Consider the following 11,596-nt stretch of genomic DNA (forward strand, 5'->3'; position numbering starts at 1 on the left):
CGCGAGTCTTGGTGCGCGCCACCTTCCGCGCAAACGGTAGGAGAGAACCGCGGCGCGTCGTCGCCCGGCGGTACGCGGAGAGAAAAGAGCGAGAGAACCCTCCTTAACGCGGGTGAATCGCGAGCCGACCGCTTGTCCGAGTCCACGAAATTCTCGAAAACGAATATAGGGGACCGGCACGCGTCGTCGTGTACGGGAATGGTGCACTTGGACACAGTACAATTGGACACGGTGCAAATGGACACGTTACAAATGGACACGAGATTGTGCACACGGTTCAATTGGACACAGTGCATTTGGACACAGTAATTTTGGATACAGTAGCTTTTGGACACATAAGAAAATACGCATCGTTTACTTGGACACCGCTCAATTGGACACTGTTCATTTGGACACCGTTCGTTTGGACACCGTTCATTTGCCCACCGTTCGTTTGGACACCGTTCATTTGCCCACCGTTCGTTTGGACACCGTTCGTTTGGACACCAAAATTTGATTTAAATTATACGACGTAATCCACACCAAATTTTTGTTTTAAATAAGAAATAGGTTTGGGTTAGGTTATATCTTCCGGAAGTGGAGCCCCCCCGCAGGGGGGGCGGAACCCACTGTATCCATGCATGACATCCAAATATGCGAAAGGCTAAACAAAGTGCTAAAAGCAATGTAAAATTAATGACATCAGTATCAGAGATATAAAAGTATGAATATATTTTATTTTGACAGATATTATAACCTTCAAATGTATCTCCTTTTCACGATTTCATATTTTACATAGATTTACCAGTATAAAGTGTTATAAGAATACTGATTATATTTTCCCAAAATGATTTTTATTTCTCTCCATCTGTTACATATTCAAACAAACAGTGCGCATGTTTCTGTGTACAAATGAACGGTGTCCAAACGAACGGTGGGCAAATGAACGGTGTCCAAACGAACGGTGGGCAAATGAACGGTGTCCAAACGAACGGTGGGCAAATAACGGTGTCCAAACGAACGGTGTCCAAATGAACGGTGCGCATCTTTCTGTGTCCAAACGAACGGTGTCCAAATGAACAGTGTCCAATTGAGCGGTGTCCAAGTAAACGATGCATATTTTCTTATGTGTCCAAAAGCTACTGTATCCAAAATTACTGTGTCCAAATGCACTGTGTCCAATTGAACCGTGTGCACAATCTCGTGTCCATTTGTAATGTGTCCATTTGCACCGTGTCCAATTGTACTGTGTCCAAGTGAAGGCCACTCGTCCTGTACTCGTCGAATCCGATTCGCCCCGTATCCCATATCCGTGCATAACACACGATATGCGGAGATAAAATTTAAAGGATGTGGGTGATAGAGATGTACGTGTACGCGCGCACTCGCTCGCAATGTATCTCGCGTCCCCGGCGATCGAAGATGATGCGATCCGCGCCGATCTTATTCGTTGTTTGCAACAGACAACTCGTACGAGATTCGATCGGCTTACATTTCCTCCTATTAGCGGCTGCGAGCCGCGCGTGGAAGAATCGTTGTCACAAACAACACGTCTCCTCGCCACTCCTCCGAGTACAATGCGAAGCCGCTGTGCCGGCGCTGCCGCTCTCCCGACGCTCGCTCTCTAAGTGAGAAAAGAGCCGGCGGAGGAGGCGGCGCGGCCACGGTTATCGAAAACTAAACTCTTTGACGACCTCAGAGCAGGCGAGATTACCCGCTGAATTTAAGCATATTATTAAGCGGAGGAAAAGAAACTAACTAGGATTTCCTTAGTAGCGGCGAGCGAACAGGAAAGAGCCCAGCACCGAATCCCGCGGTTCCGCCGCAGGGAAATGTGGTGTTTGGGAGGATCCGCTTATCCCGAGGTGTCGCGTCGCGTCCAAGTCCATCTTGAATGGGGCCACTTACCCGTAGAGGGTGCCAGGCCCGTAGCGACCGGTGCGCGTCTCGGGAGGATCTCTCCTTAGAGTCGGGTTGCTTGAGAGTGCAGCTCTAAGTGGGTGGTAAACTCCATCTAAGGCTAAATACGACCACGAGACCGATAGCGAACAAGTACCGTGAGGGAAAGTTGAAAAGAACTTTGAAGAGAGAGTTCAAGAGTACGTGAAACCGTTCAGGGGTAAACCTAAGAAACCCAAAAGATCGAACAGGGAGATTCATCGTCAGCGGCGCTGGCTTCGCGTCGGTGGGCGATGTCCCGCGGAGTCCTCGCGGCTCTCGCGCGGGCACGCTACCGTGCGTCGATGTCCGGCGCTCGTCGTCGTGCACTTCTCCCCAAGTAGAACGTCGCGACCCGCTGGGTGTCGGTCTACGGTCCGGGTGCGGTGACTGTCGCGTCGCCGGTAAAACGGCACGCGACAAACACCCGGTCGCCCGGCCGGCTGCTCGGCGGTACGCGCAAGGTATCAGGCCGCACTATTTACGGTGCGTCGAGGCCGTCGCAAGCGCGCGCCACGGTACTCGGAGGTTACGGACTTTGCGCCGTCCCCGGTCCTGGCCCGCTGTTGGTTGAAGTACGGTTCACCTTCGACAGGCCTGTCGAACGTCCCTCTTATTCCCTTGTGGGAATCGAGGGGGATCTATACCGGTCGGCGACGCTACTGCTTTGGGTACTCTTAGGACCCGTCTTGAAACACGGACCAAGGAGTCTAACATGTACGCGAGTCATTGGGACTTGTCGCGAGACCTAAAGGCGTAATGAAAGTGAAGATCGACCCTGGCCGTCGATCGAGGGAGGATGGGCCGCGTCGCGATGCGGCCTCGCACTCCCTGGGCGTCTCGTTCTCATCGCGAGAAGAGGCGCACCCAGAGCGTACACGTTGGGACCCGAAAGATGGTGAACTATGCCTGGTCAGGACGAAGTCAGGGGAAACCCTGATGGAGGTCCGTAGCGATTCTGACGTGCAAATCGATCGTCGGAACTGGGTATAGGGGCGAAAGACTAATCGAACCATCTAGTAGCTGGTTCCCTCCGAAGTTTCCCTCAGGATAGCTGGCACTCGACCGTTCCCCACGGAACGCGAACGAGTCTCATCTGGTAAAGCGAATGATTAGAGGCCTTGGGGCCGAAACGACCTCAACCTATTCTCAAACTTTAAATGGGTGAGATCTCTGGCTTTCTTGAATTATGAAGCCACGAGCATCTCGGATCAGAGTGCCAAGTGGGCCATTTTTGGTAAGCAGAACTGGCGCTGTGGGATGAACCAAACGCAGAGTTAAGGCGCCCAACTCGACGCTCATGGGACACCATGAAAGGCGTTGGTTGCTTAAGACAGCAGGACGGTGGCCATGGAAGTCGGAATCCGCTAAGGAGTGTGTAACAACTCACCTGCCGAAGCAACTAGCCCTGAAAATGGATGGCGCTGAAGCGTCGAGCCTATACTCTGCCGTCAGCGGCAAGTGGGGCGGCAACGGGAGCGCCGGGCGCGTCGTGTCTTGTTGGCACGGTGTCGCAAGGTCTCTCGCGTCGTCACGAAGCCCTGACGAGTAGGAGGGTCGCGACGGTGAGCGCAGAAGGGTCTGGGCGCGAGCCTGCCTGGACCCGCCGTCGGTGCAGATCTTGGTGATAGTAGCAAATACTCCAGCGAGGCCCTGGAGGACTGACGTGGAGAAGAGTTTCGTGTGAACAGCCGTTGCACACGAGTCAGTCGATCCTAAGCCCTAGGAGAAATCCTATGTCAATGACGGCGTACAATATACTCGAGTGTCGAAGAAACACAGCAACAAAACAGCAGAACCGAGCGAGTCGCGCACGAACGTCGCTTTACGCGCGCGTTCCGTTGCCGCTGGCGAGCGACGTTTTGATGATGATGATGTATATAAAGACACACGCCCGTCGGGCGAAAGGGAATCCGGTTCCTATTCCGGAACTCGGCAGCGGAACCGCATACAATTCGGGCCCTCGTAAGAGTGTTCGTCGGGGTAACCCAAAATGACCTGGAGACGCCGTCGGGAGATCCGGGAAGAGTTTTCTTTTCTGTATAAGCGTTCGAGTTCCCTGGAAACCTCTAGCAGGGAGATAGGGTTTGGAACGCGAAGAGCACCGCAGTTGCGGCGGTGTCCGGATCTTCCCCTCGGACCTTGAAAATCCAGGAGAGGGCCACGTGGAGGTGTATCGTCGGTTCGTACCCATATCCGCAGCAGGTCTCCAAGGTAAAGAGCCTCTAGTCGATAGAATAATGTAGGTAAGGGAAGTCGGCAAATTGGATCCGTAACTTCGGAATAAGGATTGGCTCTGAGGAGCGGGGCGTGTCGGGCTTGGTCGGAAAGCGGGTCTGGCTGACGTGCCGGGCCTGGGCGAGGTGAACGGTCGGCGTTCTCGCGCCGGTCCCGGAATCCGAGCACGGTCCCGTGCCTTGGCCTCCCGCGGATCTTCCTTGCTGCGAGGCTTCCGTGGCGGCGCGAGCCGTCGTGGTCATCCTCTTCGGCCGCCATTCAACGCTCAGCTCAGAACTGGCACGGACTAGGGGAATCCGACTGTCTAATTAAAACAAAGCATTGCGATGGCCCTCGCGGGTGTTGACGCAATGTGATTTCTGCCCAGTGCTTTGAATGTCAACCTGAAGAAATTCAAGCAAGCGCGGGTAAACGGTTTACTACTTGCCGTTTACCCATAAAGCGGCCACAACCGCGCGCTGATTCCGGATCCCCGGTGCAAAGGAGCCGGCTGGTCGCATTTAAAGTAGCAGCGAGTGAGGCCCGTAGCGGGGCTCTCGCGCCGGTTACTCGTCAAACGTGTGCTGCAGGCACGACACGAGAACTGTTTTTACAGGTCTGGTATCAGTCAACCATGTACTGACTACCTTGAAAGCGGCCGGAATCTGCCACGTGATTACGGGTACCCGGTTACAAAGCGGGCAGCCCGATCGCATATATTGAGCATGCACAACATCGCGTGCACATGGTAGCAGGTGTTTACACTTGCGACGGTTACTCGTCAAACGCGTGCTTGCACAACACGAGGACTGAGGGGGGCAAGTGCCCACACTGGGCGGCTGACCAGTGTCTTGCCCATTTGGTGTCGGACTCTCAGGTGTAGTGGGAGTAGCGGAGGACACGGATCTCTGTTGAGAAATTTATGCGACGCTATGCCTTTAAGAGGGGGACTATAGGTCACCCCAACCTCGCTCTCTCAAACGTTGCCGACACGGCGGCAACAGAGGAGCGAGGTGCCTTGCTACCTGAGGACCATCGCAGGTACAATTAGAGTCAAGAAAAGTTCGGCGGCGAAACCGCGCCCTCTCTTAGCGAAGTCTTCGCCTTACCGGGTGTATGTAATCTGTTAAGGTATGTGCATTGTAATGGGCAAATCCACGGTGCGAAGACCCCGAGTGTATTAGTGGAAGGGGATTAGTCAGCCGTTGAACCGCGGCGACACCCTGGTGGGTTACTGGGGGGCTAACCGCCCCCCAGGCCCCCGGTGCGGTCGTAATTATGACTCTCTTAAAGTGACGTTCGGGTGACGCTCATTACTAATCTTGTGTCGGTGCTGGATTAAGGTCCGGCCCACACGGGTGATGTTCTGGGTTGATCTTGGTGTCTGAGAGTCATGGTTGGCTATGGCTCTCTTAACTACAACTTTCACTGCTTTTGAGGGGACGGTGCAGGCGGAACAATGATCAGCCTTGCTTCGTCCCCTTTTTTGTCAAGAGTTTTTAATTTTTTATCAATGCTTTTATATATATGTATATACGTAACATCCTAAAGCAACACGCCGCAAAGCAACACGCCGCGTAAAGCAACACGCCGCTAGCATACAATGCGGCCTACGTTGCGGAACATGCACGCAAGGAGATCCTGTACTCTATCACAGGACATTGTGGTTCATGAAAACTCTGACAAAAAGGCCGGAGTTAACATCAGCTCCGAGAGCAGTGGGTTTGGTTAATGAGGGCTATAGTAGGGACGTGATGCGAAGCGCTTTGCGATATTAGTCCTCTTGTTAGGACCATTAGCCTCTCACGTTCAAGTTGTGCATCTACCTCCTCGTGGTACTTTTGGTAACGTCGCCTATTTTGAATAGCGAGTGGCTGTAGGCGACGGCTAAGTGATGTCACAGCGAAGTGCTCCCCAAAGGACCCCACAAGGGCCCATGTGCCGATTCCATGGTGAGTTCTGGGGACAAGAAAGGAACGGCTTCGGGGGACTCTCGGTTGTCAATCCGTTTGCTCCCCCAACATGCTGTAAATATAAGTATGAATCAAGAAAGAATGAATACACGCTCGGGTTCTCGGATGGCCCGAGCACTGCATGTCCGGCGCATGAATGATGATGCGACTTGTGGCGAAGCGCCATCAGACGAGCGTCAGGTTCCTCCCTCGCAGAATCGCGACAATGCCACTGCCGAACAGCAGGCAAATGATCCGCCCATTGCATGCGATCTCTGCGGCAGGGACTTCAGGAACAGGCAAGCCCTCGGTGTGCACACTCGTATTGCGCACCCCGTGGAAGCCAACAACGCGGTCGTTGTGGAACGCGTTAAGGCCAGATGGTCGGAGGTGGAGATCCGTCTCATGGCAAGAGCTGAGGCTACAGCCACCTCAGCGGGGATTCTCTTTATAAACCAATATCACCATGAGAAGTTCCCCAATAGAACCTTGGAAGCCATCAAGGGTAAGCGTCGACAAGAGGCTTACCGCGAGTTTGTCCGAGCGTTTTGCCAAGAGGTCTCATTGAACACCGATGATGTTGACGATGCTGGCAACACGGGCGGAGCGACGATGATAGGAGTCGCCCGCCCGTCCATTGAGACGGCCTATGATGAGCCGCAGCCTGCACCCCAGCTGGTCACTGAGACCTCTGGGAGGCTCCGAGGCGTAGTGGAGGAGCTCCGTGAGCTTGTTGGGCGCCTTCGGAGCTTTGAGGCTGAGTCTCTGGCGAACATCGCAGAAGACTTTCTGGCTGGGAGAATCGACGTTCATGCCATCGAGAGATGGCTGGGCAAGATTTTTCTTAAGCCGACGGCTGCCCCTCCTAGACGTGCAGAAGCACGACAGCGAAATCCTCCCAAAGCGAACAACTTGAGGAGAGAGAATAGGAAGCAAAAGAGGTGTAGGAATTATGCCATAGTGCAGACTCTCTACAAAAAGAACCTCAAATACTGTCTCTCGAAGATACTTGATGGTGATGCGGAGCGCGTGCGTCCGTCCGCTGTTGAATTCCGCGACTACTGGCGTCCCCTTATGGAGACGACTAGTGTGGCGGATGGAGACATGACGGAGCTGCGCCGCACACTCGGAGAGTCGAGACAGACGGGCGGTGCCAGCCGGAGCCTTCCGCCGAGAGCCAGAGGGATTCATCTCGAAGGTCTCGGCGAGGGCGCGACCATGGAAAATGCTCCTACGGTCGATAGGACCTTGCTCTGGGACCCTGTTATACCTGCCGAAGTGGCGAGGGTTTCTGTAAAGACTGGCACTGCACCGGGGTTGGACGGAATAGAGCCGAGAGAATGGAACGCAGTTCCGAATGCTATTCGCGCTGTTGTTCAATCTGTTGCTTCTTGCGGGTGAGGCGCCCTCGTCGATCGCCAATACCAGAACGGTTTTCCTAGAAAAGGGGAAGATGCCGGAACGCCCTGCGCCATCGGATTATCGACCCCTTAGTATAGGATCCGTTGTGCTGAGACACTTCCACAAGATTTTGGCCAAAAGACTAGCAGCTCTGGACATATTCGACCAGCGCCAAAGGGGTTTCCGACCGGTTGATGGGATCTGTGAGAATGTCACGGTCCTGTCGGACGTGTTGGATCACGCCCGGAGGCGCTGTAGAACTGTCCATATGGCGTGTGTGGACCTGTCGAAAGCATTCGACACGGTTTCGCACACGGCCATTCACAAGGCTCTCGAGGAGATGGGTTTACCGCCACCTTTCCGAGAGTATATAAGAGCAATCTACAACAATGCTAGGACGGTGTTACAGCCCACCGTCGGCCAGGAGGTATCAATGACGCAACTGGGATGTGGCGTGAGACAGAGTGATCCTCTGTCGCCCCTGCTGTTCAATCTGGTCGCAGATAGAGCACTGGGGGTTCTCTCGGAGGATGTTGGCTTCAGAATCGGGGGTCGAGTCGTTGGCGGCTTGGGTTACGCCGACGACATTATACTCCTGTCCTCCACGAAGGTAGGACTCCAAGAAAACCTTACACGGCTTAACGCCGCATTCGAACTGAATGGCTTGAGCATTAATGCTAGTAAGACCGGAGTGCTGTCACTGGTAGCGTCTGGCCGAGACAAGAAGGTGAAAGTCGATTTAACACCTAACTTCACCGTGGGGGGAGCGCTGTTACCGCAGAGATCCCCAGTCGAGGTCTGGACCTATTTGGGCAGCACATATCAAGGTGCTAGGAAATACGCAAGCGTCCCTCCTCTAGCTCAATCCATCGAGCTTTTAACGAGAGCGCCGCTCAAACCTCAGCAGAGGTTGCGGCTGTTCCGTGACTGTCTCCTCCCTCGGTATTACCACCGGTGGGTAGTGGGATCAGTCACGTTAAAAACACTAAGAGGAGTGGACGTGCTGGTAAGAACTGCGGTTCGACGCTGGCTGCGATTGCTCCATGATGTCCTTGCTGAATACTTCCATGCACCGATACAGAGTGGCGGGCTTGGCATGCCTTTACTTAGAACTCTGATCCCTATTATGAAGCATAACCGACTTCGGAAGTTGTGTGTAAGCTCGATGCCTGCCGCTTCTGCCGCTGCCGAATCCACATATGTGGCTAGGCAGCTAGCCTTGTGCGAAAAGCAGATGCGTGTTAGGACCGTTCGAGTATGCACAACAGCCGACCTAACCTCAGACAGCAGTGTGCGACCTGGTTGCACGAGTCGTGCGATGGGAAAGGGCTCAGGGAGGTCGGTTCGTCCAAACTGAGTTCCCACTGGGTTGCGGCGGGTGCCCAATCCATACCCGGAGTTGACTACGTGCATTATCACCACGTCCGGCCAACTGCTTACCGTCTAGAGCGAGATCACCCCGAGGGCGGGAGGGGCACGATGTGCGTTGTAGGGCGGGTTGTCCCGAGATCGAGACGCCCGCTCACTGCGTGCAGAAGTGTTTCCGAACGCACGGAGGAAAGATCCTGCGGCATGACGACCTATGCCGTCAAGTTGGTAGCTTCTTGCGAATGAAGGGATGGCATGTCGATGCGGAACAAGCGTACTCGACCTCTGTCGGAAGGCGCCGACCCGACCTGACGATAGTTATGGATGGTGAGGCTGTCGTCGTAGACGCGCAGGTCGTGCCCAGCGAAACGGCTCTGAACGTGGCTCATGACAGTAAGGTGGAGAAATACCGGTCGATCCAAGATCTGAGAGAACGAGTGGCGGAACACACAGGAGTAAGAAGAGATAATGTTCGTTTTACCGCCATTACCATCTCTTGGCGAGGTGCCTGGAGTCCCGACAGCGAGCGTGAGTTGAAGCAGCTTGGTCTCACCACGAGTCAACTGCGGACGCTTACGACTCGTGTGTTGTGGGGATCCTGGCTCAATTGGAAGCGTTTTAACGCAATAACAACGCGTTATAATTGGCAGCGGCGACAGGCCGCGAACGGAGCTGTAGGTGCGACGACTTGAGCTGGTGGCGACACGCCACAGGTCGCAGCGGATGCATGTTTTTATTTTTAATGTGAGGACCACTTGTTGGTTCCTTGTGTTCGTCCAAGGCGCTTTATGAACGCTAACAGCAAACGGCAGCCTTGCAATATCATCGCTGGTTCGCTCGTGACTTGAATCATTGAGTTACGATGAACACAGCGCTGAAACATATAGCCAAATGCCTCGTCATCTAATCAGTGACGCGCATGAATGGATTAACCAGATTCCCACTGTCCCTATCTACTGGGAGTTACCGTGGCTCTCCTAAGGACGTCCGGGTGACGCTCTTTACTGACCCTTGCGACGGTGCTGGTGATCCACGGGTCCGTTGGATCCCGGCCAGCGCGGGAAATGTTCTGAAACAATCTCGGGGTCTGAGAGTCGGGGTTGGAACGTGATGCGAATCGCTATGCGATGCGAAATCGCGTAGCGATATCAGTCCCCTAGTTAGGACCTCTAGCCTCTCACGTTCAAGTTGTGCATCCACCTTCTCGTGGTACTCCTGAAAACGCCACCTACTTTGGAAAGTAAGATTCGGTAGGTGTCGGCTGAGTCATGTTACAGCGAAGTTTTTCCCCCTTTTCCGCACAGTCATGAGCCGGCATCAGTGATACTATGACCTTCTGATGGACGTCCGGGTGACGCTCTCTACTGATCCTTGCGCCGGTGTTGGTGATCCGGATTGATCCACCGGATCCTGGCCCGCGCGAGAGATGTTCTGAGCCGATCTCGGGGTCCGGGATTGTCGTGGTTAAAATCTGATGCTAATCGAATGGCTCACAAGTGACAGCGTCCTTCCGGTCTTCCCTCTCACACACCTTCCGCACTTCCCGGCAGCCCATCTCCATCCGTTCGTTTCTATTGTTCTTTGGTGCAGTAGAGAGGAACAGGGGCTATCAATACTCGCACCACCGGGCCCTGCGCTTCTGAGGTCTTTGGCCCAGCGGCGACGGAACCGGTGGTTACTAATCTTTTCTTTTCTTTTCAGGTTTCCTGTACCCTTGGGAAAGCCTTTCTCTCTCTCTTTCTTATCACCCCTCTTTAACAAAACTTACTAACACCACTAACACTCTTCACTCTTCTTTCTCTTTTTCGTCACTCTACTCTCTTTCCCTCCTGAGCTAAAAGCTCTCACCTCAACGCCTTTTCACTCCTTTTCGTACTATCGCTTTTGCCATCGCTTTTCTATCTCTATACTCTTTTCTCTTCTCTTCTTTCCTCTTGTACTTTCTCTTTACTATAACTAAAACTAAAACTAAAGCTAAAACTAAAACTAAAACTAACGATACGTCTTCTCGTCTTCTCTTCTTGCTTTCTTTTTCTCCAGTTTCTTCTCTTATTTCCCACTCTTCATAAAACAGCAGCATGCAACGCTACGAGTCGGTGCCAGCTCTGCTGGCCGAATGGCTCTAATGTAGCAACACACACACACACACACTCTTACACTCTCTTTTTTCCTTTTTTTTTCTCTTTTTCTTCCTTTATTATTCCATTTCTTTATTTCATTACACAGCATGTAACGCTACGAGTCGGTGTCAGCACTGCTGACCAAATGGCTCTTACGTAGCAACACACACACACACACGTTCTGCTTTTCTATCTGCTTTTTCTCTCCCTATATTTTCTTTCTTTACTCCACTTCAATTAACAACTCTCACTAACAACTTCGTTACTAACACTTTCATTGATCTGTCTACTCTGTCGCTTTTACCAATTCTTTAATACAGCATAGCTACGAGTCGGTGTTAGATTGACCAAATGGCTCTTATGTAGCGAGCGCACCTAGATGCGTTGGTGGGACGGGTCTGTGGCCATGTGGGCAACGCACTTTTAAGAAGTGAGGAGCCTGCAGTGGCTAGGGTCACGTTTCCGTACTCGGCTTTCCTATCCCCTCTACATCCAATCTCCCGGCAGCCCATCCCCATCCGTTTGCCTCTGATGTGCCTCTGTACAGTGGAGAGAGACAGGGGCTGTTGTACTCATCCACCGGGCCCTGCGCTTCTGAGGTCTCAGACCCAGCGGCGACGG

The sequence above is a fragment of the Polyergus mexicanus genome, unplaced genomic scaffold (assembly GCF_030449975.1).
Source record: "Polyergus mexicanus isolate NDT 795.1 unplaced genomic scaffold, iyPolMexi1.0 SCAF_29, whole genome shotgun sequence".
NCBI lineage: Eukaryota > Metazoa > Arthropoda > Insecta > Hymenoptera > Formicidae > Polyergus > Polyergus mexicanus.